This window comes from Cnephaeus nilssonii (assembly GCF_951640355.1).
Source record: "Cnephaeus nilssonii genome assembly, chromosome: 11".
Taxonomy (NCBI): Eukaryota; Metazoa; Chordata; class Mammalia; order Chiroptera; family Vespertilionidae; genus Cnephaeus; species Cnephaeus nilssonii.
In genome coordinates this window covers 64123449-64149587 of record NC_137082.1, presented here as the reverse complement: position 1 = coordinate 64149587, position 26139 = coordinate 64123449, and the positions used below count along the sequence as shown (strand labels likewise).

The following is a 26139-nucleotide window of genomic DNA, read 5'->3' as shown; positions in this document are numbered from 1 at the left end:
ATTCCCCAGTTGCAAACAAAGCTTCCACAACAGCTCTGTTTCAGGGCAAGAGGGGGTTAGCTACAAATTAAATGTTTGCTTTTCATTGTGCTTGTCTACAACAAAATACTTACCGATGCTCCTAAAGTGTGACCAGTCACCAACCCTCTCTTTGTTCTTGAGCATTTTCTAAGGACTAGTGAACAAATCTGACAGAATTCACCTTTATATCCATTGTTAGTACAGACAATTTCTCAGTTCTTCTATTAACAATCTCTCATCTACTCCATATAAGACCAAACTAAAAAGATAAACACTTTTTACTATTCTATTAGCATCCAAACAAGGAGGGATGTCCTAACATCAATTATGATATAATAAGTGTGCAACCAGAATTTTCCTAACAACCATAAAACTATCATCTTCAAAAGGCCTTCCAGTGTCCTTCATCCATACCCTCCCAGGTAGGACAAGGCCTCAAAGGGCCCAGGCTGCAGGAAAGAGCTCTCACTTCAAGGCTCACTCCGCCACTTACTAAGGGTCTCACCTTCGCAAGTCACTTAGCCTCTATTTCCTCACTTGTAGTTGAGGTTTTTTAAATATAAATGATAGCTTTGGTCCCTCTCTGTTCTAAAGAAAATTTTATAACTTGATTTTCCTATTGCTCTTGCTATGTATTCAAATTGAATGAGCTAAGCCTTTTTAAGAACAGATTATTTCTCATAATTATCTCTTATTTAAGCCATTTCTGGCCAGGTCCTTCTGATGTGCCCCCAGGCTACAGCCTCAAAGTAACAGTCACCTTGACCATCGTCAGCCCTTTCATCATTGATAGAAACTAGCGCCTAACATGTACATTTCTCGGCTTACTTTTTCCTTTTTGTCAATCCTCACCCTAGGATATTTTTTCCATTGATTTTTAGAAACAGAGGGAGGAAAGGAAGGAGGGAGGGAGGGAGGGAGGGAGGGAGGGAGGGAGGGAGGGAGGGAGGGAGACATCGATGTGAAAGAGGCACATTCATTGGTTGCCTCCACACCCGACTGGGGCTGAGGATCAAGCCTGCAACTGAGATATGTGGCCTTGACCAGAATCAAACCCACTACCCTTCAGTCCACAGGCCAACACTCTAACCACTGAGCAAAATCAGCCAGGGCTTTCAGTTTCCTTTATAGAATTAAACTTAAATAGCCACAAGTTAACATGAGAACCACTAGAACAAATATGTCATCTCGACTTCAGAAATAATTTAACCTGAATTTAGAGAGAGCTACCACTGAGCTTGTACTGAAGGACTCCTCCTGCCCACACAAACCTGTGAGCCTGACTCCTACGAGACCCCTAAAGAAGATAGGCCTAACTCAGACAGTACACTAGCACTTGATTTTCTGGGACTGAAAGCCAAGTAAAGTGTAATATAAAAAAAAAAAAGTTTAAAGGTAAATTTTAAAAGTAGCTTCAAAGAATGTTCGCAGCATAACAACGACTAGTGAAGTAATACTGACACCTGACAATTCATATGCAATGTGAAAAAAACAAAGAGAGGTGACATTCATCCAAGGTGACATTCATCCAAGACTTCTTTCTTAGTGATGCAGTCAGACTTTTTAAGTGGAAAAGTATCCTAAAGTTATGATTTAATTCAAAAATGAACCATAAGATAACTATACTACCATATTTCTTCTGTGATGGCAAGTGCTGGTATAATACAATCTTCCAGTCCAGCCAGCTCATTTGTTTATGATTTGCATATATTTGCATAACTTATACATGAGTAGGTGTTCTGTTCATGCATCTAAATTTAATTGAATAATTTCAGTATCTGTTCAGAGATGGTAGAGGGGAAACAGAAGCCATAAAATAATCAGTCAAACTGCTGACTTAGATAAAACACACAGACACGTTCACTAACACATAAGATCAGCTACAGTTCGTCTACATAGCAAAAGCTTCCCAGCAGCAATCCAGAAATAATGTCTCCTCTTCCCTTTACCCACCCTACTAAGTTAGTATGTCCACAAAGAGATCCGTTTTCCAAAACTGAAAACTAGTTTAATTATACAGAGGCCACAGGAAGGTTGTAAAACTGAGTTACAAGGAATGCCAACCCAAGCCCCAATGCTTCAAAGATTGTCAAAAAATCTGTAACTTTGTCAGGACCTAAGTCAGTTATTTCAGGTTATGTTTTCATCATGTGTCTGGATAAAAGTTAAGAAGTTGCCCTATTGGTGTGGCTTAGGGGACAGAGCGTCGGCCTGCAGACTGAAGGGTCCCGGGTTCGATTCTGATCAAGGGCACATGCCTGGGTTGCGTGCTCAATCCCCGCTAGGGGGCATGCAGGAGGCAGCCGATCAATTATTCTCATCATTGATGTCTCTACCTCTCCCTCTTTCTCCCTTCCTCTCTGAAATCAATAAAAATATTTTTTTAATTTAAAAAAGGAAATCAACATTGAAGTTTCACAGCATTCCTCTAATTGGGTGCCCAAGCCCCCAAACCACAGCACACCTGCCTCAGTAGCATCCTCACCAACATCCAGAACTGATCTCCTGGAGTCCACACTGCCTCAGTCATCATCCCCTGAGTTAGACAGATCTAAGATCTCTTTCCAGGGGCCTTTGTACCCCAGAATTACCAATAAACAAGCAAAGGGGTAGCAAATGAAAAAAACCTGTATCAGAACTGATGATCTTTCACAAAGAGAAGACTACTGCCTCATTTATTGCAAAATAAATCCTCTATGTCATAACCAGAAAACAACGTGCTGGCTAAATCATGTGTTTCTTATGCTTTAATTTCTTCACCTGGAGCCAAGATTTTAAAAGGTTTTCAGTATTTCCATTATAAATTTTGGAGTAGAACAGGGCAAGAGAAAACTTACCCGACTAGTGTTCACTCTCTTATTCAAAATGTATTGGCGATGTTTCATTTCACTTGGTATTGTGAAGGGTATCCCTAAGCCTAAAGACTGATGACTGCCTAGATCAGGCGTCCTCAAACTACGGCCCGCAGGCCACATGCGGGTGTTTTTTGCCGTTTTGTTTTTTTACTTCAAAATAAGATATGTGCAGTGTGCATAGGAATTTGTTCATAGTTTTTTTTAAACTGTAGTCCGGCCCTCCAACGGTCTGAGGGACAGTGAACTGGCCCCCTGTTTAAAAAGTTTGAGGACCCCTGGCCTCGATTCTAGGCCCTAGAATATTGCTAGAGGCTAAGACATTTTAAAACTCAAGTTTTCCTGATCTATAGTCATCCCAAGCTACAAGATCATCTGAATTAGCTGAAGAAAGCCACAGGAATAGAATATGGGTCACAGAATCACAAATACGCACAGAACACACCCAGATAGTCAGCTGCCAACCCACAGATAACATATATGCATATCAAGGTGCACCCAACCTTATTGTTACCATTTGCCACGTGCCTTTGAAAAACCTAAGACAATGAACCAAGACCTTCATAAATGCGTTCTCACATAGCAACCAAATAGCTCCTTGAGGCCAGGAAACTTTTGAATCCCATAGGGTTTCCTTGTCACCTGCTGAGTCCTTGGATGGCACACAACAAACGCAAGAGGTCTGACCAAATTAAAAACACCCAACATTTAGAACTTCTTTTTAGTAGCCTAGAAGAAAAAATTCTGTTGAAGTCGGACATTTTCCAAAATTTCATCTGACTGGCTCAAAAAGTAACCTCATCAGCTAGACTTAAAGGCAATATGTCCCTGTTAAGCAGAAAATTCCTGATGCTGTGGCCTCTGCTTGGGACACACAGTCAAACTCAAGCTTAACAAAAGCACAATTTTCAAAAAATAATTATAAGCTTAAGAATGCAGGAAAAAATTCCATTGGTCCTGAAACGGCACATTTTTATTCCTCAGAAACATTGCTTTGATGAAATTCAGGAGTTCTTGAAGATAAATCACTTTTATATTGAATGTGATCCTCATTGTTCATAGGATTCTTAAGATCTTAGTTGTTGTGGTTTAGAGTCCAACAGCTGCACCTCAGACCAGGCCAGTCTACAGAGTTTGCAGGGAAAGAAGAAAGGGTTGAGCCCGTGATGAGGTGAAAGGTGCACAAAGGCCCAGAGACCTGAGTCGGGTCCTTGCGGGTCCATTTACCTGCTCTGTGACCACGAGCAAAGCATTGCAGCTGTCTGAGCTTAAGATGCTCCAACCATACAATTCAATTTATACAAGGCTTCGGCCAGGACTAATATGTATTTTATAGTTTCAATCAACAAGTACTCAATAATTATTTATCGAGTGAATGAATGAATGAATGGATGGAATGAAAAGAATGAAAAAGCTAAAAACTGATTTTGCCTTCAGATGCCCCTCTTGGTGGCAGAGAGGACTTTGCTGCTGATTACAGCATTTATCATTTTGTTTTCTGGAGAACAAAAGATTGAGCCTCAGTGGGAGAGGTGTAAAGACATCAGCGAGCTCAGACTGGCTGAGGGGAGGAGGGGAAGAGTGTGGTTAGGTACACCCCTAGTCAGACTTACTCTCTTGAGGGGCTCTTTTTGCTGTGATTCAGGAGCCCAAACATCCAGTCTTGATAGACAGTCCATTTTAGTTTCTTATAGGTTTTATTGTCTGTAAACTGAGAAAATACCTCAGAGTTTAGTGAGTCTCAGGAAATTAAAATCCCCGTATATCACAACAGATCCGGGTCCGGCCCTTGTGTGGGCTGACCTTCTCTCGGAAAGCCATGGTCCAGAGTAAGGTCCCTGGACCTGGTCCCTGGTGCTGAGCGATGATTCTATGCAGTCTCCCTTCCTGTATTTTTATAGGCCTACCGTAGGAGCGAAGGTTTGATATAAATCAGCTATGGTTTAATTTAGAATAAAAGACTTTTTCATTTTTCTGATATTCTCTAACTTCTTAGAATATACCCAGTGCTTGACTTCTAATTAGTTTTATATCTTACTAAGTGTTTTGCTGCTGCCCACAAATAAGAAGGAAGCCACACATCTGGTGGTGGACAACATAACCCTCAAGATCCACTGATTCTGCTTATCAAAAACAATATGCACATACTAGTACAGGAATAAGGCATAAAATTATGCCTAAAACAAGCCCGTGTGTGTGTGTGTGTGTGTGTGTGAGTGTGTGTGTGTGTGTGTGTGTGTGTGTGTGTGTGTGTGTGTGTGTGTGTTTAAAGAATACCTGCCTGTAGAATAAAGAAAAGGAGAAAACTGAAAAAAGTAAATAAATGAACTCTTTAACAGCTATTAATTCTTCTCACCAAACAAAAATTGGGTAGTGTTTTAATGGCTTCAGGATTATTTTATCCAGAATAAGTTAGATATTAAGGTAGATGTTAAGGTTGTAAGAAAATGCTTAGGATATAAACAATATCAGATTAATGAAGAGGCTGCTGTTACAAATTCTTAAAATGACTGTATTATTCAGGGGAGAGAAGGGGGGTTGGTGTGCTGAGAGATAGAGATTATGAAGAATTGGCTCATACAGTTAGGGAGGCTGAGAAGTCCCATGATCTGCCATCTGCCATCTGCAAACCCAGGAAAGCCAGTGGCATAATTCTGGTTTTAGTACAAAGTCCTGAGAATCAGGGGAGCCAATGATGTAAATCCCAGTCAAGGGGTAGGAGAAGATCGATGTCACAGCTGAAACAGACAGCAATGGGGGCAAATTCATCCACCTTCTGTCCTATGCAGACCTTCAATAGATTGGATGATGTCCACCAACAGTGGGGAGGGAAAACTATACCAAATCCACCAACTCAAATGCTAACCTCACCTGGAAATACTCATAGACATGCCCACAAATGTTAACCTGGGCATCCCTGGGCCCAGTCAAACTGACACAAAGAATTAACTATCACATGGACTACAAGCTAAATATTTTAGGCATCCAAAATATTAAAAACTTTTCTATGAAGAACCATAGATAGAAAGGAATCCCCTTTTCCTCTTTCTCTTCAAGGTCCCTGATAATCATGGGGAAACAAAGTCATCCAGTCTGGTGATATTCAGTGGAAGGAATGGATGCCCCTCTAGCAAAGAGGAGGCATCAACAATCAGAGCCCTGCTTGCTCCTCCTGCCAGTCAGGAGGCCTGAAGGTCTTCTCCAGCGGTGCAGTCCCACCCAGTTCCTGAGCCCACACCTACCAAGGCCACACAACCAGACCTGGGAAAGCTACCCACATAGGGTGGAATCAGTCTTGTTGCCCTAAGCCAGTGGTCGGCAAACTCATTAGTCAACAGAGCCAAATATCAACAGTACAACGACTGAAATTTCTTTTGAGAGCCAAATTTTTTAAACTTAAACTTCTTCTAACACCACTTCTTCAAAATAGACTCGCCCAGGCCATGGTATTTTGTGGAAGAGCCACACTCAAGGGGCCAAAGAGCCGCATGTGGCTCGCGAGCCGCAGTTTGCCGACCACGGCCCTAAGCCAAATATACAGAATGCCCAGTGGTTCCCCTACAGGCAGGTGTACCTCTCTTGTGATCCCTCAAAGTTCATATGAAAAGCTGAGCTAGAGTGTGGCTCTTCTTTAAGTAGGGAGAAGCCTATACTTGAACATGACTCTTCACCCCTAGAAGCTCAAGCACCCAACTTCAGCAAGAAAACGCTTATTTACATCTGGTGGTCTGCAATCCAGCTGTTCTCTCCATAACTCTGTCTCTCCATGGCAGTCCCCATGGCTCAGATCTCTAAGACAGGGACAGATGGACCCTGGATGACTTTACCAAGGATGTATCTTTATTTTACTTGGCAAAATTTATTTTATTTTATTTTTCATTTACAGTTTTCATTCAATATTATTTTGAAGATTAGTTTCAGGTGTACAGCATATTGGTTAGATAATCATATAGTTTATAAAGTGCCCTCCCCCAATGTTTCTAGTACCCACCTGCCCCATACATAGGTATAACAATATTATTGCCTACACTCCCTATGCTGTACATTACATCCCCTTGACTATTCTGTAACTCCCAATTTGTACTTCTTCCTCCCTTCACCTTTTCACCCAGGCCCCCAACCCTCCTCTACTCGGGCAACCACCAGTCTGTTCCCTGCATTTATGAGTCTGTACTTTACAGAGTTTTATAGTAGACAACTAGTCATTCTTAACCACAGTCCTATTTATGCTTTCTCCACTAAAAACTAAAGTTCACAAAAGATTGAGTCAAGCCGAAACTGGTTTGGCTCAGTGGATAGAGCGTCGGCCTGCGGACTGAAAGGTCCCAGGTTCCAGTCAAGGGTATGTACCTTGGTTGCAGGCACATCCCCAGTAGGGGGTGTGCAGGAGGCAGCTGATCGATGTTTCTCTCTCATCGATGTTTCTAACTCTCTTTCCCTCTCCCTTCCTCTCTGTAAAAAATCAATAAAATATTTTTAAAAAATATATTGAGTCAATTTTTTATTCAACTATAAAGATACTCCTGAAGAAGGTTTAAAGTTAAGCAATTAGACAATTAGCCAACTAATAGTACGAAATCTTACTAATATGTACACATTTCTGAATCCTTCAACAGTTCAATGTGTTGCAATCTACAATACTCTATTAACCCCTTCCAACACTATGAGTTATCACAAATACTATTATATGCCTCACAAAATCTCTCACTCAGTGTATCCATCTACACAATAGGGGCAAGTGAAAAAATAAATAGAATGTGATTTAAGTCCCTAAGAAATAAAGTATTATATACCCTGGAATGCAATTATTTTACTTTTAGAATTCAGAATAATATAATAAAAGCTCAGTGTGTTCAAAACAACTGCTAAACAGGACTAGTGTCGGAACCCTAAAAGTAATGTGAACAATACCACGCAGCGGAGCATTCCGAGTTGCTGCAGAGCCGAAGTTCCTTATGAAGTCCAACTGGGTTTCTAAAAGCCCCCAAAAATGCCAAAATGCCAAAGGTTGGCTGCTGCTGTTTCCACAGTGTTTTAGTTCTTCTGCCAAAGCTCTGTTCTTGTTTATTTTTTCTAGGTGGTATTTTAAATGCTTCTAAGTAGGACAATTGTGTCAGTCGTTATATCATTACTGCTTTGTTAGTGTCACCAAAGGACAGAAGGTATGAGCAATTGCCAAGGTTGGTAGGATTGCTATTATAGCCCTTGATTCACGTTATAGCAATGGTTCCTAAAGCATTTTTCATTTGTAGTCACAATGTTGTGCAATTCCTTTATGAACACTTTTTTAAAAAGTATTGAATCTGTATTATTTCAGCAATGTTTTCGTGTGAAAGAGCCAAAGTTCTACATCTGGCCCTACCATCAATTTAATTTTCCTTTGCTGTAGACTTGAGATAGTTTTAGTGTAAATAGCTCTAATATGGGTGGCCAAAGTAAAACTTTCAATTTCAGTAAATTCTTGTCCTTTAAACAGATATGGAATAGACTTTTATTGGTGTAACTTGAGCTAACATGATGAAAGGTGGTTAAAAAGAGATCACCTACCTCACTTTAGTTATCTGAAATTGAGGTTAAGGCATTTGCCTATTTTATTCTGGGTCATATTCTACTTTACGTTTTGTTGAAGAACTATAAAACTGCTATGTTTTATCAATTAAAAAGCCCCACAGAACACAATTAGAACTGCTACAGACATATATCTTCCGTTCAAAATGTGAGAGGAATCTAAATTGATAATTATTCCCATTCCACCTTCTTCATGGAATAGAGTAATTATCTGGGGAGATAATAATAGCAATACCTGGTCATTTATCTGATGGCTTCTAGGTTTATATTAGATTTTCTAAAAACTCTAAAAACAAATGATTAAACTAAAATGATATATGCAGATATATTTTGCTTTAATCTCTTGACTCCTTTGATTAAAAGTTTTTTCTCTTCATTAAACCAATGTCATCAGTGTTTCTTTAATTTGATCTTCTATTAATTATTCTTGATTGCAGAAATTTCAAATTACTAGCATTTTCTCTGAAATAAACATTTAATCATCTGATTTTTAACTTGGACTAAGTCCATTCCTCATAATAAGTTTGTCCACTCACCCACACTAAGTTCCATCTAAAATCAGAATAGGAAGAAGAAGAATTTGGGATCCCCCTCCATAATGTAGGAGCAGATGATAAAAATGTATGAGCCTACTCAACAAAGTCATCACAGCCAAGGCATGAGACAAGAATGTAACAAGTACGCACAGGCCAAGAGTAGATAATTTATCCAAAAATGTCCCCCACCACCTCCCCCACCTTACCTTCCAAAGTGAAGCAAGAATTCATTTTTCACATCTCCATATCAGATCCAACCCAGGAGATTCAGAACACAAGACTGATTTTATCCTTACCTTTGATCATGTATTAGTAAAGTAATATTCATTAAAATGCTTTTGTGAAAGAAGACAGATTACAAAGCTTTTGAGTGTTCCCAATGTCTAATGGCAGAACATCAACAGTGAAATCTTTCCAACTGCATTTAGAGATAGGGCAAAATTCTTTTTTCCCCAGCTTTATTTTGAGGTATGATTGACAAATGGGGTGAAATTCTTAAACGTACTTTTGAGTAGTTATAGGAAGAAGGCAGGATATTTTGAAACCAGGAGTTCACTGGCCAAAATCACGCAAACTGAAGGCTGGCTACAATATGCACTATTTGGGGTAGATTTTTAGAAGGTATATACAAGAGTAAGTGAGTTGCAACAGGCCTAAGCCATCCAGGGATAGGCAGGAAATACTTTGAATAATGGGTATAACAAGGGGGAAAATCTCTAAGGTTGTCCTGATGAATTAAAAGGATACACAGTACTGAATGTTAAAACTTAGCAACTGTTTTCAAGATAAAAATAGTTCTGGGGAATGGATGATGGTGATGGTTGTACAACAATGTGGATGCAATTAATGCCACTGAACTGTACACTTACAAGCGGTTAAAGCATACTGTTTTCCATAGAGCAGCTGTACCATTTTTCATTCCCACCAGCAGTACATGAGGGTTCCATTCCAAACTTTTCATGTTATGTATATTTTACCACAATTTTTTCCAAAAGAGGAGCAGAACATTTGAGACCCAATTAAAGATCAAAAACTAGGAAACTAACCAATATCACAATACTACTAGTAAGTGGTAATAAGTTCTTTAATGAAAACTCGAAAGAACTCTAATATCTTGCAAATCACTAAAAAACACTTCACAAACCCACACAGACCCATGAAACAACTTTCTTTCAAATTATTCAAGAATCTCAGTGCATTTTCTTATTTTTATGAAATTAGTGGGGGTACTGAGATGAGAAGTAAGGTGCTAGGACATGTGGCAGCTGCCAGACTAACAGGAAGCACAACCCTGCCCAGGCACTGTACTGGGTAAATGCAGCTCAACCCACGTTTAGAAATAAAGAAAGCCAAAAGCATCATTGCTCTTGGAACATAACAGCAGGTAAAATATTCAATCAGAACAGAACCTGCATAAGAGGTAGCAGCTTTGCAACTTTTAAAAAGTAAATGTACACAGACAACAGTCTGGTGATTATCAGAGGGTGAGAAAGGGTGGGAGGAGGTAAAAGAGAGTCTAAGGGGGACAAATGGTGACAGAAGGAAACCTGAGTTGAGGTGGTGAACACACAATACAATATACAGATGATGTATTATAGAACTGTACACCTGAAACCTATGTAATTTTATTAATCAATGTCACCCCAATAAATGCAATTTAAAAAAAATAAATGCAGCCCTAGCTGGTTTGGCTCAGTGGATAGAGCGTCGGCCTGCAGACTTAAGGTCCCGAGTTTGATTCCAGTCAAGGGCAAATGCCCAAGATTGCAGGCTCAATCCCCAGTAGGGGCATGCAGGAGGCAGCCAGTCAATGATTCTCTCTCATCATTGATGTTTCTATCTCTCTCTCCCTCTCCCTTCCTCTCTGAAATCAATAAAATTATTTTTTTTAAAGTAAATGTAGCCTGGGGTTGCAGGGTGTTTAGAGTGAGTCCTCCCTGCCCTAATGCCCCGTCTCCAAGCACTGCCTTACATTCTGCCCTGGGACATAGAGAAGTGACCGCTGTAACTGACCAGCCCAGCAACACCACGGCTTCCCTAGCTAAACCTATGGACTCAACAGAAAAACTTCTGTCCCTGAGTGTAATATGCAGCCCTGGCAGTGAGCAGCACGCCTGGCCTGCCCTCCATGATCACTTTGCAGCTACGATGCTTGGTATTTGTAAGTTATCTGCACACTTACTCAGCAAACTCATCTCTCAAACATGACCGGCCGGGTCAGAGTGACGGTGCTGTAGCAGAGCGCCACTGAGCAGCCGCCAAGTCCACAGCGCTGTGAAAGCAGAGGCGAAGCGTTCGCTGCCTGGCGTCTCCTCCACTGTCCTCTGGACAAGCACGTCCCTGACTTCACCATCATATTCCCCTCGTGCAGAAAAATGTAGAGAACCATGGCACAGGAGATCCCAGGGGAAAAAGTGGGAGACGGTTTATTAAATTTCAGGCTGAAGCCACGGAGACCCCAGACAGGCACCTCTCCCATGCACCGAGCTTGCAAGGTCACCAAGCATCCCCAACATGAAAACAAGCAGGATATGAAGTTCAACAAGAAAGCCTGCAAAGAAAAACCCAACAGGAACCTGAGGAGCCCCCTCTTGTGCTGTCAGACTACATAACTGCATGTCTCCTCCCTCTGCCTGGCCTCTGCCATCCTGCCCAGGTCTCCCTCTCCCACACTCCTTACATTTCCAACATGATTTTCCAAGCTAAATGAACTTCACATCTCATGCTCCACTGCAAACATGCTTACCCTTTTTGAAGGTCAAAACCTTACTAAGAATCCCATTAAATCCCTGGCTTTCCCTGTAAACACAGGCACAGTTTCAAGGAATTCACATATGTCCTGGGTCTCCTGGGGGTATAAAACTTCTGTCCCAGTGGCTGCCTCCTTCCTTGTCCTTTCTGCATTGAATCTGAGAAACCCTTGGCAGCCTAGCTCAATTTGTAAGAATTATGTAACTACAACAAATTTCAAGAATCCATAAGGACGCCTTTGGAAGGGTTGGCCCATCCACCCCACTGACAGCAAAATTCTAAGAGGAGAGCATCTCAGATAGACTCAAGAGGTCCAGCCAGTCTGACACAGAGCAGCCCTGAAGGGCAGCCCCCACTCCCAGATGATGATCCCCGCTCTCGGTGACTGCCCTCGCACATGGGCCAATGTGACTTTGTGGGGACCGCTGAGACTCAGTCTGTTACAACTGGCATCAGTTGCCATAGGCAAGTCATCACAAGAACCTGACCTTGGTAAGCACATTTTACACTTGAGTGCTGTTCATCCGGGTGACACCAAGCGGGGAGCGGGGAGGCAGGAAGACAGACAGAGACATTGCCAGAGCATGCTGCCAGGCACTGCCCCCACCCACGGCTGCAGGAGCTGCCTGGCCCACACAGAGGGACTGAGCCCACAAAGCCAAATTTTTGAGCTGCTGCTGAGAATCCCATAAAAAGCAGTGCTATTTCTAACCTCCCGCACCATGGAAAAATACACACTCCACCAAGCAACCCAAAATCTCTGAAAGGTTTATTTTTATACTCGTCCCCACGCCCCCCCACCCATACTTCCCCCACAAAAATTTTAGGTGGAAAATTTGCTAGCTTTTTCGCAGTTTGACACTACTGTGCTAGGCCTCCACTGGTGTGGCTACTAGCATGTTTGATTTTAAAGCGAAAAGTAAAGGAGTTTTTCTAATACAACTCTGAGTGTCTACTTAATAAGAAAACAATATAGTCCAATAACAGAAGGACAGAATCCAACAAACAGGCAAAGAAAACTTCCCCAGTATCCAGCCATAGACAGAAAGGATAGCGGTCACAAGTTTCTCTTCCCGCCTCTGAAAGTGGAGTTCTACCTGCTGCCCTCCCCTGTGCACTGCTGTGTTTCCCTGATTCAAAGATGGCACAGAGCATCCCTGATGCCCTTGCTAACTTTCAACTTTTCATGGTGCACTCTTAACCTTGAAGTTGAAGAATGAGGGAAAGCAGTGAGATGGAGCTCAGATCCGAGTCCCCCGATGCAGTGTAGACATGGGCCGGCAGGAGGGAGGGTAAATAGGCCTGGACAACCCTTCTTGTTGGCTCTCAGAAGCCAAGGGGGACCCTATAACTAGTCTCCCTAGGATCTACCCCACCCACTGGGAACCTTGGCATTACTTCCCTGGGGACAACCTGGAAGGTGAGAGGCACCAGCTCCTCACACGGATGGCACATCTCAGTCCAGCCTCTGAATGCTCTCAACCTCACTGTAAGGCACAGTCTAAATCCTCCTTCAACGCTGGGAACCCCCGGCAGAATACGGTCATTTTTACCACAGCTCGGAATGTGTCTGTTTGATCGCATTGTCATGGTTTAATCGATTGAATTGTACACTACCAAGGGTCTATCCGGAGAAAATAAGCATTACCTTATGTACCACTGTGGACATCAGGGACCTGCACTCAAAGGTGTCACTTCTCCCAGCACACTGATCCTCTTTGATTTACCTTAAAAGTTTAAATTTAATGCAAATGCAGGAAATCCAGCTAAGGGGTGCATTATCTATATCTAAGGTTATTTTTTATTCTATTTTTTTTATTGATTTCAGGGAGGAAGGGAGAGGGAGAGAGAGATAGAAACATCAATGATGACAGAGAATCATTGATCGGCTGCCTCCTGCATGTCCCGCAGTAGGGATTAAGCCTTCAACCTGGGCATGTGCCCAGACCAGGAATCAAACCGTGACCTCCTAGTTCATAGGTTGACACTCAACCACTGAGCCATGCCAGCTGGGCCTAAGGTTATTTTTTAATTGCTGGAGCATCTCCCCACAGGGACCACAGGTCTCAGGCTGAAAGACTTTCAAATGGCTCCCTGGTCCTCACCATCCACTTCAGGTCCCTTAAGGACCTTGGGAGAAAAACAAACCCTTTCTTATCTGTGCTGGGAGCCAACCAGTTCTAAGTCTGAGGTTTCATTCTCTCAAGAAGAGGACAAGAAATGGTGCAAAAGCTTGAATAATGATTTCTTCACCTACATTCAGCAGCTCTGTGCTCAACTGAGTCACAGCACCAGCACTCCACCACAAGTAACAGAGAGATTATAAATTCCAGGACAGTCAGCTCTACAAACCTACTTTACACGTGCAAAAGTTCTTAAAACACCTCAGAATCCAAGTATGAGCTTGAAAATGACCTGAGCCCTCGCCCATGTGCACAGTGGTTAGAGCGTCAGCCTGCGCACCAAAGGGCTCGATTCCTGATCAAGAAGAGCACGCACCTGGGTTGCAGGTTTGCAGGTTTGATCTCTGGAGCACGTGCGGGAGGCAACCAATCTATGTGTTTCTCTCACTTCTCTCTCTCTCTCTCTCCCCCTCCCTCTCTCCCTCCCTCCCTCCCTCCCTCTCTCTCTCTCTATCTATCTCTCTCCCTCCCTCCCTCCTACCCTCTCTCCCTCCCTCCTTCCCCCTACCCCCTTCTAAAAATCAAGATATCCTCAGGTGAGAATTAATTAAAAAGAAAGAAAGAAAATGACCTGAGAAGCACAAAGCGGCGTGCAGTTCTGTGGACAGGATCTGTTCTCTAACTGCTCTGATGTTCAGAGGAGCATTGTAGCTTTGTATTTAAAATCCATATACAGTAATGTAGCTAAAAAAAAAGTTTTCCATTACCAATTTTGAAAGTTGCTTAAAATAGCTGACAGAGGCAGTAACCCCATATATGGGGGAAATCAGGTACTTACGTAATTTGCAAGAATTATTTCTACTTTTGTTGAAATTTTGTAAATCAAGCTGTGCAGTCCTTAGGGGTATAATCCAGTGGTGTATTCAGTTACTCAGTAAAATTCTACTTGTTTTAGTGTTTGGTGAGTGGAGTCCAAGAGGACTGCATCTGAGATGATATCTCTGAGCCCAGGTAAAAATGAGAGGCCACCTCCACTTTAGGTTGGTGGTGGGTGTGCCAAGTTATGGAAGAAAAAGAGCCCAGCTCATCAACACTCAGCTCATCAACACTCACCAAGCCAGGGAAGATAAGAGATTCCCAAACATCACGCTGGCCTGTCAAGTAATCAAGAAGCACACGAGACAATAGGAGAAACCAAGATGGCGGCATAGGTTAAACACCTAACCTACAGCCGGGCACAACAATTTCAAAAACACAACTAAAAATCAAAACGGACATCATCCAGAACCACAGGAAAGCTGGCTGACTGAAATGCGCACAATTAGAAGGAAAAAGAAAACCACAAGGAAAATCAGGGAAGCCGTAAAAGCTTGAGGTATGGAGACACGGGCGGAGACACGAGCCCGCGCGCGTGCGGGGAAGACGGAGCCGGAGAGGAAGGGGCGGCTGACGGCCTGGCTGGCGTTCTCTGGCGGGAAGGAGATAAAAGCGCCAGATTGTGCTGAACCCCAGCTCCAACTGCACTGAACCCCATTTCCCGGCGAAACCCTGGGAAGCCGGGCTCATGCTGGGGGAGTCTGGGCTGTGGGACAGAGACACAGAGGAGCTGCGCCAGAGCCGCACACGGGAATGTGCGCAGAGGAGGGACTGTTGCCTGTGCCGCTGGATTGCCCTAGCGGGAGGGAGACAAGGGCTCCGGACTGTGCTGAACCCCCAGTTCCAACTGCACTGAACCCCAGTTCCGGGAAAGACCCGGGGAAGCCAGGCTCATACTGGGGAAAGCTGGGCTGTGGGGCAGAGGTGCAGAGAGGCGGCGAAGAGCAGAGCACCGGAGGCGCGCAGGGGATTGTGCGCGGAGGATGGGCTGCTGACTGTGCCGCTGAGTCGCCCTGGAGGGAAGGAGACAAAAGCGCCAGACTGCGGTGAGCCCCAATTCTGACTACACGGAAACCCAGTTCTGGGCGAGAATCTGGGAATCCAGATTCATTGGGGGAGAGACTAGACTGTTTGGCAGTGCGCGAAACTCCAGGGCGCTTTTCTCTCAGAGGTGTTTGCTGGGAGTACGGAGGGACACTGAGACACAGGAACCTCATAGGGCGGGGCTGACGGGAAGCCAAGGCGGTAGGCTCCGCCCTGTAACTCCGCCCCATCCAAGCTGAACACAGAGGCTTTTACAATTTTGCAAGTCTAGTTGAATGGGGCTGTCTCCCGGCATAGACACAGCTGATCCTCACAGCCAATTGGACTGGAGGTCACATCCTCCCAGTGTACCAACAGCAATCAAGGCTTAACAACACCAAGACTTTGCACTCAGCCCACAAAGGGGGGTATCAAGAGCGACCACCTAGGGAGATTGGGGAAGCTGAGCGATAGGGAGGCAGCCAAAAGGGGAAGACACCGAAACAGGTCACGAATATAAGTGATGCTGTAATTCATGCTGAGGGGCCACAGGCAGTAGCTGACCTACACTCCATTGGAGACCCAGAAACGAAGGCATCTAGTGGTCGGTGTGAGATGACACCAGATTTCAACCACTACCATAAGGGACACATTCAAGAGGCAGACGCAGTGAGCGCCAAAGCCTTGCTGCACCAAGACCCGGCAAATAAACGTGTCTCCCGCACAGCAACTCTTCCTTTATAGACACAGAGGGTCCGCACGACCAATTGGCCTGGAGGACAATTCCTCCCAGTGACACCAACAACAATCAAGACTTAACTATACAAACAAGGACCAAGATGGAGGCATAGGGCAGAAGCCTGATTGCTGCCTACCACAACAATTTTGAGACTACGACGGGAGAGCAGAGCAGACACCATCCAGAACCACCGGAGGGCTGACTGAGCAGATGCTCTACAACTAGAATAAAAGAGAGGGGTACGCGGGATGAAGCTGATGCCGGTGACCCAAAGACCACACTTTAAAAACTACGGCTCAGGCGACACAATGGCGGCCTGGATCGTGCTCGGCGCAGTTCCCCCAGCGGTCTCCGGCTGAGGGGAAGGCTTCACTTGCTGCCGAGCACGGACAGACGAGCCCCTGGGAGACATGGGGTGGGAGACTACGCGCTTGCTGACCTCCGAGTCCTTCAAGAATCTCAACGCCTCGGAAGCGGCCAGGTGCGCATGCTCGGCGACCGGCCACCGCTGCAGACCCAAGGGCCGGCGCAGCCACCCCGGACCAGCCCGCCGTCGCGCACCGGGCACACCGTAGCTTCGCCGAGCCCGCCGCCCAACGAGTTCTGCGGTGGCTGCCCTGGAACTCTGAGAAAATGGCCGAAGGAATTGCTGAGAGGGAATTGACCAACAGGAATTGGGATCAAGAAGATGAAACCCCGCTGGGTCCCGGAACTGGGTGAAGCCGCGCGCCTCTGGGTCCGGGTGAGGCTGGAAACTGGGTCAGGGTGAGGCTGGGCCCCGGGTCCGGGTGAGGCCATGTGCCCCTGGGTCAGGGCAAGGCCATGCGCCCCTGGGTCCGGGTGAGGCCATGTGCCCCTGGGTCAGGGCAAGGCCATGCGCCCCTGGGTCCGGGTGAGGCTGAATCCTGGGTCTGGGCGAGGCCGTGCACCACTGGATCCGGGTGAGGCTGGGTCCCGGGTCCGGGCGAGGCCCTGGGCCCCTGGATCCGGGTGAGGCTGGGTCCCGGGTCCGGGCGAGGCCCTGGGCCCCTGGATCCGGGTGAGCCTGGGTCCCGGGTCCGGGCGAGGCCCTGGGCCCCTGGATCCGGGTGAGCCTGGGTCCCGGGTCCGGGCGAGGCCCTGGGCCCCTGGATCCGGGTGAGCCTGGGTCCCGGGTCCGGGCGAGGCCCTGGGCCCCTGGATCCGGGTGAGCCTGGGTCCCGGGTCCGGGCGAGGCCCTGGGCCCCTGGATCCGGGTGAGCCTGGGTCCCGGGTCCGGGCGAGGCCCTGGGCCCCTGGATCCGGGTGAGCCTGGGTCCCGGGTCCGGGCGAGGCCCTGGGCCCCTGGATCCGGGTGAGCCTGGGTCCCGGGTCCGGGCGAGCCTGGGTCCCGGGTCCGGGCGAGGCCCTGGGCCCCTGGATCCGGGCGAGCCTGGGTCCCGGGTCCGGGCGAGGCCCTGGGCCCCTGGATCCGGGCGAGCCTGGGTCCCGGGTCCGGGCGAGGCCCTGGGCCCCTGGATCCGGGCGAGCCTGGGTCCCGGGTCCGGGCGAGGCCCTGGGCCCCTGGATCCGGGCGAGCCTGGGTCCCGGGTCCGGGCGAGGCCCTGGGCCCCTGGATCCGGGCGAGCCTGGGTCCCGGGTCCGGGCGAGGCCCTGGGCCCCTGGATCCGGGCGAGCCTGGGTCCCGGGTCCGGGCGAGGCCCTGGGCCCCTGGATCCGGGCGAGCCTGGGTCCCGGGTCCGGGCGAGGCCCTGGGCCCCTGGATCCGGGCGAGCCTGGGTCCCGGGTCCGGGCGAGGCCCTGGGCCCCTGGATCCGGGCGAGCCTGGGTCCCGGGTCCGGGCGAGGCCCTGGGCCCCTGGATCCGGGCGAGCCTGGGTCCCGGGTCCGGGCGAGGCCCTGGGCCCCTGGATCCGGGCGAGCCTGGGTCCCGGGTCCGGGCGAGGCCCTGGGCCCCTGGATCCGGGCGAGCCTGGGTCCCGGGTCCGGGCGAGGCCCTGGGCCCCTGGATCCGGGCGAGCCTGGGTCCCGGGTCCGGGCGAGGCCCTGGGCCCCTGGATCCGGGCGAGCCTGGGTCCCGGGTCCGGGCGAGGCCCTGGGCCCCTGGATCCGGGCGAGCCTGGGTCCCGGGTCCGGGCGAGGCCCTGGGCCCCTGGATCCGGGCGAGCCTGGGTCCCGGGTCCGGGCGAGGCCCTGGGCCCCTGGATCCGGGCGAGCCTGGCCCCGGGTCCGGGCGAGGCCCTGGGCCCCTGGATCCGGGCGAGCCTGGGTCCCGGGTCCGGGCGAGGCCCTGGGCCCCTGGATCCGGGTGAGCCTGGGTCCCGGGTCCGGGCGAGGCCCTGGGCCCCTGGATCCGGGTGAGCCTGGGTCCCGGGTCCGGGCGAGGCCCTGGGCCCCTGGATCCGGGTGAGCCTGGGTCCCGGGTCCGGGCGAGGCCCTGGGCCCCTGGATCCGGGTGAGCCTGGGTCCCGGGTCCGGGCGAGGCCCTGGGCCCCTGGATCCGGGTGAGCCTGGGTCCCGGGTCCGGGCGAGGCCCTGGGCCCCTGGATCCGGGTGAGCCTGGCCCCGGGTCCGGGCGAGGCCCTGGGCCCCTGGATCCGGGTGAGCCTGGGTCCCGGGTCCGGGCGAGGCCCTGGGCCCCTGGATCCGGGTGAGCCTGGCCCTGGGTCCGGGCGAGGCCCTGGGCCCCTGGATCCGGGTGAGCCTGGCCCTGGGTCCAGGCGAGGCCCTGGGCCCCTGGATCCGGGTGAGCCTGGGCCCCGGGTCCAGGCGAGGCCCTGGGCCCCTGGATCCGGGTGAGCCTGGGCCCCGGGTCCGGGCGAGGCCGTGGGCCCCTGGATCCGGGTGAGCCTGGCCCCGGGTCCGGGTGAGGCCGTGGGCCCCTGGATCCGGGTGAGACTGGCCCCGGGTCCGGGTGAGGCCGTGGGCCCCTGGATCCGGGTGAGACTGGGTCCCTGGTCCGGGTGAGGCCGTGGGCCCCTGGATCCGGGTGAGGCCACGCGACCCTGGGTCTGGGAGAGGCCACGCGCCCCTGGGTCCGGGTGAGGCCATGCGCCCCTGGGTCCGGATGAAGCTGAATCCTGGGTCTGGGCGAGGCTGTGTGCCCCTAGATCCGAGTGAGACTGGATCCCGGGTCCGGGTGAGGCCGTGGGCCCCTGGATCCGGGTGAAGCCGTGCCCCTGGATCCGGCCGAGACCAAACCAGAGGGAGTCGGACCTGCATTACCACCATTTGTCCACCATCCAGAGCTGAGGGGTCAGTGCCGACATGTACTCATAAGGAACTGGTGGACATTGATATTGGGTCTCAAAAGAACTGTTGGACCAGAAAGAAACTCACTACAGACTGATTCGTTTGCCTGTCAGCATAACTATTATTGCTCGTCGCACATTCAATTCTTATAAGTATATCTCTAGTGACACATGATTTCGCTCATCTAGGGGAAATGATGAACAACATAGACTGATGAACAAGAACAGAACCAGAAACAAGGAGGCATCGATCGGACTATCGGGCCTCAGAGGGAGGATAGGGGAGGGTGGGGGGAGGGGGGAGAGATCAACCAAAGGTCTTGTGTGCATGCATATGAGCCTAACCAATGCTTAAGTTCAACAGAGGGTTGGGGCATCCATGGGGAGGGGGGTGGGATGGGAATGGGGGGATGAGGACAAATATATGACACCTTAATCAATAAAGAAATTAAAAAATAAAATAAAATAAAATAAAATAAAATAAAATAAAAATAAAAATAAAAATAAAAAAATAATAAAAAAAAAAAGAAGCACACGAATGGGAAGTATTTCATCAGTCACTAAGCATCTGTGAGGCAAGCAGCCCGAATGTGCTGTAAAAGCCTACCACCCACCCTGTGAGGGCCCAATGAATGGGCTTCAAGCCTTCTGATATCAGGTAGGGAAATCCACTCAGGAGAGAAACACGTGAACTGCACACACGCAGCGACGCAGAGGAACTGCACCCAACACTGACTGAGAGTGGTTTGTTACACGCCGTGTGCTTCTGAGCACCTACAATTTTAGGAAGGTTCCAAACTGTGAAAACTCCATTTAAATTCAAGTTTCCGTGTGCCTCAATGAGGAAGCACGTTAAATCCCTCCTGGTTCGCCCATTGCCTCATCTATTTCCAACAGCAACCACAAGTAAAAAGGCTAAATGAGCCTCCAGGAGTGATCTTCATTTAATTCATTTCATTTGACAGAAGCTGTATTGAACTCCTCCTATGTACCAGGAAGTGTTTTGGGCCCTAGAAAAAAAGAAATGTGTGTGTGTGTGTGTGTGTGTGTGTGTGTGTGTGTGTGTGTGTGTGGCGGAGGGGGGGGAGTCTTGACCTTACAAAGCTTACATTCTAGTAAGGGATTTAGCATAAACAGTGAGTTACACCTGGCACATTAAAAATTTAGGAAAAAGTTACGCCTTATATTTTAGACACTTTCTTACTTTCCTGAAGGCTCTCAATATTTCTCCATTTGAGGCTCCCACAGCCTGGTAATTGGGCAGAACAGGAATCACTAAAATCCCTTAAGAGTTGAGAAAAACAGAGGCACAAAGCTGTGAAGAGGCACGCCTCAGGGGAAAAGCTGGCGGCAGGCAGGCTGAGGGGGGTAGGATGCGCCTGGCACCCTCCTGGCAACCTCCTGACTGTCCCGCACTGGGGCTGGCTCCGATGCAGGCATTGAGTCTGAGGATATCCAGACATAACCAAAACGCATAGGGGTTATCTAAGCTTCTAGTTCCAGAAACCCCAACGCCCAGCTACTTACACCCCACCCTCCAAAAGACATTAAACCAAATGCAGCAAATTAGGAGGTCAACCCCCACTTCACTGTACAGACCATATGTACTACCAATACAAAGAAAAACCTGCTCACTTGATGTCACAAAGCTGAGAGAAAGGAACTGACGTTTATTTAGTGTGTGTTATATGCCAAGTGCTGTATTAAGCAGGGTGGCTCACTTATTTCTCATGGCAGCCGTATTATTATCCCATTTATGAACTAAGAAACCAAGCAAAACAAAAAATTTAGAATGAGAAATAAAGAATCCCTTGTGTCTGGGCATTAAATGCTCAGGCTCGGCAAAATAGTAAAATTATTTTTCTTCAGGTATTTTAGTAACTCTAGAAATATTTTAGATATATTCCGGCCCACTTGTGAATATGCTTGTGCATTTAATCATATTTAATCTGATATCACACAACTTTCCTCCTATCAGAAAAAAACTGCTAGTAGTTTTTACACCTAGAAGTTGGTGCAACTTTCTTGAGAAGAACACCATCTCAAGGGCTAGTGCTGTGACCAGCTCTGCTTCACAAACATTGTCAAAAAGAAGAGTCTGGCCCTGGCCCTTGTGGCTCGGTTGGTTGAGCATCATCCCATGCACCAAGAGGTCACCGTTCGATTCCTGGTCAGGGCACATGCCTTTGCTGAGGGCTCGATCCCCAGTAGGGGACGTGCAGGAGGCAGCCAATCGATGATTTTTCTCTCTCCCTCTCCCTCCTCTCTTTCTCTCTAAAAATCAATTTAAAATTTTGTTTTAAAAAAGAAGAGTCTTAAGTTCTACTCACCTTTTAAGCTGTATGAAAACGGATGTCAGTTCTTGGTCTTATAAGCAGATGATGTTACAAATGTAGAACTTGAACTAAAAGGAAAAAAAAATAATTTCAGTGAACGATTTCTTGGTTTCACTTTGTACATCCCCTTCCCCAAGTTCCAAAAAATATGTGAGGACTGTCACAATTACCGTAAAGGCACAAATACAAAAATGAATAAATTAAGAATACAAAAATAAGCATCAGATATTAAAGAAAAGGAAGAGGGAACTTGAATTAAAAACCTGGGGTAAGAGATGTGACTGAAGTGGGAACAAAATCTCCCTGTCAGCTCTCCAGCAGCCACAGGGGCACCGAGTTCTCATCTTCCAATCAAAGGATACACACTTGTTTTTCTGAACACATAGGCCTTTTCTTCAATGAGGGGCCACAAACAAATAATGGAAGATGTCCTAATTGGATTTTGGGGGGGTTTTTAAATCATAAACATGCTAACTATGGCTGTGAAAAGACCATTCTCTTTCTTAACCATCTAAATTATCTTGCAACCACACTGAGCCACCGATCCTTCATGGTAAAGGAAGGCAGTTCCAGCCCCGGACCTTCTCCTCCCATGAAATGCATGTTTAATTTTGTGAGAGCAGCGCCGACCCCTGCTTAGTGAAGACCTAGCTGGGGTGATAACATCTGTGGTTCTATCTACAAGGCTGTCTTTACACCTGCCCTACATTCTGTTGGTAGAATGTCCTCCATTTAGTGCTCCAGACTCTGTCCACTTCCAGGTCACACAATCTGTCACCAGCATCCTCATCCCAACTTGATGAGTAGACTCTGTGAGCACGAAGCCGTTCCAGGTCACATCAGGTGACCCCCTCACGCCTTACAAAGCCGTTTCAGGTAAACTCAGTCAGCTCTGCCTCAGATACCACGAGCACCTCTCAGCCCCCAGCCTGCCAATGAGGAGGATTACACTCCTGTCCAAGGTTGAATAAGCCACCATCTGTCCAGCTTGTGTGCTGCAGTGTACTCTCCAGGAGACTTGTCCCTCAAAGCGTACTCCTGCCATATGCCACTCCTGAGTGATCAGCCAATGCTAAGGCATCCAGATTTTAAAAATGACTATGTCTAGCCAGAGGATACTGTGAGATTCCTGTGGCGGCCCACCCCAAACACCTCGCTATTTCTGTGTAACTCCTTCCTATCAATATTGTGAACCTACAGACATTATTTTCTCCTCCTGTTTTCTAACCACTGAGGGAAGAAAACAATCCACTTCTGATGTGCCAGATAACAGATTTCATTTCTCAACGGGGAGTGTGCTTTCATCAGTCTTCCTGGCATTTAAATTATGCTCGGATTTCTTGGGAACACAAATTAGTGGAACAACCAGAAATGTACTGTGGTGGGCAGAATTCTAAGGTGACCCCCCAACAGGTCACTCCTTTGTATAATTCCCTCCACCTGAGTGCAGGCAGAATTTGTGACTTGCTTCTAACCAACAGAATATGGCAAAAATAATGGGATTTCACTCCCTTCATCCGGTTATGCTATTTAAGACTCCACCTCGGCAGACTAGACAGTAAGACTCACTTTCTGGAGTTAGAGAAGTGAGCTGCCATGTCATGACAGGGCTTGTGAGGGAGCCACATAGCAAGGATCTGAGAGCAAGCCCCCAGCTGACAGCCTGCAAGAAAACAGGAACATCAATCCTACACCTACAAGAAAATGGATTCTGCTAGCAACTTGAATGAGCCTAGAAGTGGATTCTTCCCCATTCACACCTCCAGATGAGAACACAGCTGGGCCAACACCTTGACTGCAGCCTTCTGAGATCCTGAGCAGAGAACCAACTAAGCCATACCCACACTCCCAACCCATGGAAACTGTGAGATAATATATGGGTGTTGGTTTAAGCTATAAGTGTATGGTAATTTTTTACATAGCAAATAAGTTAGTAATTTATTAAATATGGGGATATATAACATATATGTGTATTAAATGCATACATAATTGTACATCAGAACAGCCCTCTCTACCGGCCTCGTCCATCCATAAATGGAACTTCATTTATCCTACTTGAGTATGAGCAACCTGTGGGCAAGAACCACATCACCATCTCCGTGGCATCCCCAAGATTTTGCGGAGTATGTGGCAAGTGGGAGGTCCTTAACATTTTTTTAATGAAGCCGAATTAAAAGAGTTATGATTTGTCAATCTCTAGTTACTACAATAAGGCCAAAGCAACAGAATTCATACAAGCCCTCCGGGCAGAGCTTAGGAACTCAAAATTAATTTCAAAAGAGGTGGAAGACATTTAGCCTCATGCTCTATCCCAAATGACAATACACAGTTTTCCAGTACCGGTTATTTCCCTTTACCTGTGAATCTCAGTCAGTGCTTAGAAATGTTGTTCCCTAGTGTTTTTGTTTTTGTTTTGGCTTTTGCCAAAAATCCTTGCCACTTCTCTGGCATTCTGCTATCTCACAGCTGAAGGTTAAAAACAAAAAACAAAAAAATCCCTAAGAAATTTTTCAAAGTAAAAATTTGTGACTCGTTCTTAATTTTCCATTCATACCAATAATTCATTCCCAATCATTCCTGTACAGGTCAAATAACCCGGTTCTAATTCTAAAACAAACGTTAATCCAACTTCCTGCCAACCTATTTCAAAAGTCCTTTAAGATTTTTCTATTTTTAAACTGATGATTTTTAATTCTTTTAAGCAAGATTTTATTTAATCTCTGTTTAAAGTTGAATGCATAAATATACTGTTTCTGTTATCCTTAAGAGATAAATGATTGTTTTTTTTTATTTCAAAGAAGATTGTGACTAAAGTTGTGTTTATTTTAGATTTTGAAAGACATGATTTATTAAAAGGGATATTTTTAAATATTCAAATCAGTTAAATTACTTAAGAGAGTTCAAAATAAACGCTTCATTCATTACAGAAACCTATCATGCTCTCCTGAAACCTATATTCAAGATCTTATTATATATTCCTACTCCCGCATAAATCACTCAGTAAACCTGAACATCATCTCCAAGGTTTATCCATCCCCTGGTGCTCAGTCTATCAGGCAGCAGTTCTCAAACTCAAGCCAAGAAAAACTTTAAAAACACCAGTCCCATGACATACGAGGCAGAGAATTTCAATAAACTCGCCTTTTCTTCCCAGCATAATTTTAACTCTCTTGAGCCCATCTCTATGTGTGAAAATGGCCAGTGACCTACAGCAGGGAACTGGAGGGTCACTGAGACCCCGCCCCGTGCAGAGAAAGAAACAGGCCCGGAAGATGGACCGGACCCAGCTCCCTTCACCCTCAGTTCTAGTAAGTGCCTGCCCTTTCCATACTCTCACAAAACACAGCTCTTCACAAAGCCCAGTGCTTCCAGAAGAAGGCTGAGTGTTAACGCTGTGCCCCCACAAACTAAAGCAAGCCTTCAGAAGAACTAACTGTTCACTTGGGAGGAAGGCACTGAAGAGCATTAACAAGCACAGGCGCCCACAGAGGTGTTGGCGAGGTCCTGCACACCCTGCTGCGCGAAGCATTTGAGGAATCTACACGTGGCTTTCCAAAGTGATAAAGCTGGTCCTGTGGGCGACCTCACCAACCCCAAGCCTTCTCCTCAAGGCCACGTTCCTGACACACTTCCAGCAGTCTCCACAGCACTGCAGGTTCAGTGGCTGCAGTTTGGGAACCAGGAGCTGGTGAGAGGCCGAGCAGGAAGAGGCGGAGGGCGGGTATTCCTGAAAAGTAACACACAACAAGGACCTGCCTCCACCAAGAAGGGGATATGTGAATGGCGGATACTGGGAAATCACAAAGGAAGTGAGGCACGTTTGTTCTCGATCTTCAGAACGTCCCACTTCCTCTTTGGGGTAAAGGAAGACACGTGTTCCGCACAAAGGTTACGAGAGAGACCTGGCCACGTGCTTCCTTCCTTTCTCTGGCACAGGACTGGCCCCCGCTGGGGGCTGGGTCCCGTGAAGTGCAGCCATTTAAAGCACCATGACCTCTGGAGACAAGAGGCGAGAACCACTTCGCGGACATTTATAAACTGGGACAGGGGAAAGCACAAATGGAGGAAGTGTACTTAATGCTACA

The 26139-nt window shown here is 47.2% G+C and overlaps 1 protein-coding gene across 5 annotated transcripts in view; it reads right to left on the bottom strand.

The window, feature by feature from the left end:
• The window catches only part of LDLRAD4 (low density lipoprotein receptor class A domain containing 4), a 329265-nt gene that overhangs the window by 252514 nt on the left and 50612 nt on the right, over positions 1 to 26139 (bottom strand). For all 5 annotated transcript variants that reach the window (XM_079783402.1, XM_079783404.1, XM_079783406.1 and 2 more), the window contains exon 2: positions 22049 to 22122. The gene's annotated coding sequence lies outside the window, so the exon portion shown is untranslated. The remainder of the gene's footprint in view (positions 1 to 22048; positions 22123 to 26139) is intronic.